Source organism: Otolemur garnettii, unplaced genomic scaffold (genome assembly GCF_000181295.1).
Source record: "Otolemur garnettii isolate 467f Iridium unplaced genomic scaffold, OtoGar3 scaffold00016, whole genome shotgun sequence".
Lineage (NCBI taxonomy): Eukaryota > Metazoa > Chordata > Mammalia > Primates > Galagidae > Otolemur > Otolemur garnettii.
The window spans coordinates 29543220-29545444 of NW_003852411.1; positions in this window are offsets into that span (position 1 = coordinate 29543220).

Here is a 2225-nt window from a genome sequence, read left to right on the forward strand (position 1 = left end):
CCAGTGCCCTACTCACTGAGCCACAGGCGCCACCCAGTGTTACGGTTTTTCAAGGTAAAAAAGTTCTAAGAAATCTGTTATATAACAGTGTAAATAGAGTTAACACCACTGTACTACACAACTTAAAAATGGTGAAGAGGGAAAATTTTATCATTTTTGTCGCCCTTGGTAGAGTGCTATGGCATCATAACTCACAGTAAACTCTTGGGCTTGAGTGATCCTCTTACCTGTTTTTCATTTTTAGTAGAGACAGGGGTTTTGCTCTTGCTGAGGCTGGTCTTAAACTCCTGAGCTCAACGATCCACCGCCTGAGCCTCCCAGAGTACTAGGATTACAGGCATGAGATTTCACAGTGGCTGTATCCGATGTTCATGTTCTGTGAAATTGTGTGTATTCAAGAGGAGAATAGGCCAAGTGTGGTGGCTAACACCTATAATCCTAGCTCTCTGGGAGGCCAAGCTAGGAAGAATGATTCAGGTCAGGAGTTTGAGATGACCATGAGCAAGACCCTGTCTCTACTAAAAACAGAAAAATTAGTACTGTGCGGGTGCCTATAGTCCCAGATACTTGGGAGGCTGAATCAGGAGGATCACTTGAGGAGTTTAAGGTTGCTGTGAGTTAGACTAACGCCAAGGCGCTCTAGCCTAGGCAACAGAGGGGGGAAAAAAAAAAAAAAACCATCTGTTCTGTGAGTGCTTGGCCAGCTGTTAGCAGCAGCAAAGAAAACCTAGTTCATAGTACCAGGCTAGCTTCTGGATGCTAGGATCTGTTTCTCTCTTTCTCATATGTAGATTTATAATTTCCTTTCTTTTTAAATTATTTTTATTTTTTTGAGACAGGGTCTCACTCTGTCACCCTTGGTAGAGTGCAGTGGCATCACAGCTCACAGCAACCTCCAACTCCTGGGTTTAAGCGATTCTCTTGCCTCAGCCTCCCAAGTTACTGGTACTATAGGTGCCTGCCACAACACCCGGCTATTTTTTGTTGCAGTTGTCATTGTTGTTTTGCTGGCCCAGGGCCAGGTTTGAACCTGCCACCCTAGGTGTAAGTGGCTGGCACCATAACCACTGTGCTATGGGCGCCAAGCCTAGGTTTATAATTTTCAAAGAATATTCTTGTGGACCCGTGGCAGAGACATTTGAGCACCATCTGAGTTAAACGAAAGAATTCAGGCATCCTCAAACTATGGTCCACGGGCCACATGCGGCCTGCTGAGGACATTTATCTGGTCCGCTGGGTGTTTTTCCTGCCGCTGCCTGTTCTGCTTAGCAGCCGACTCATCCCGGGGCCCACAGTCTGGCTCTCCAACGGTCTGAGGGACAGTGAACTGGCCCCCTGTTTAAAAAGTTTGAGAACTCCTGAATGCTTACGATTGGGATCCCAGTCCCTTGAAGTAGACAGCCTATAGGGATACAGGAAAAGGAGCATCTCCCCCTGCCTCCTCCAAAGGCTGTGAACTCCTTGAGGGTAAGGACTTTGCTTTTTATCTTTGCATCCCCCACAGAAACAGGGTTAATGTTGGCGACTAATCTATCTTGGTGGATGTTGGAAGCGGAAAAGGAAGGAATGCCAAAGAGACACTGCACACCTTTCTCTCAACTTCATTTCCTCCCCATCTCAAGGGCTTTACCTAAAAGGTTTCCAGGTGTTTTTATCTGAAGAGCCATAGTAGCAGTCTTCTGAGTCCTTAGTTCAATCAAACCAACCTTTCTCACTTTAAAATCCCAATACAACAGTAGATGCTGTAGATAAGAAGATGAATAATATAATCTTTTCTGTAAAGAAATTTGAAGAAAAGCTGGAGTGAAAGACAAGTAAGTATCCTTATTAGTGTTATACTAGAAGCCAGGGCAAGGTAGTAAAGAAGCACACGGGTCTCCAGTCCTAATGGAAAGAGAGTAATCAGGGATGGCTTCCCAGAGGAGGTGATGCTTGATCTGTGTCTTGAAGGATGAGTGGGAATTTGTTAGGCAAAAAGGAGGGAGATGGAGAAAAAAGTTCTGACTCGCCTGTAATCCTAGCACTCTGAAACACTGAGGTGATTGGATCGCCTGAACTCAGGAGTTCAAGACCAGCCTGAGCAAGAATGAGACCCTGTCTCTAAAAACTAGCTAGGCATTATAGTAGATGCCTGTAGTCCTGCTTCTTGCAGGGCTGAGGCAAGAGAATCTCTTGAGTCCCAGAGTTTGAGGTTGCTGTGAGCTATGACACCAGGGCACTCTGCC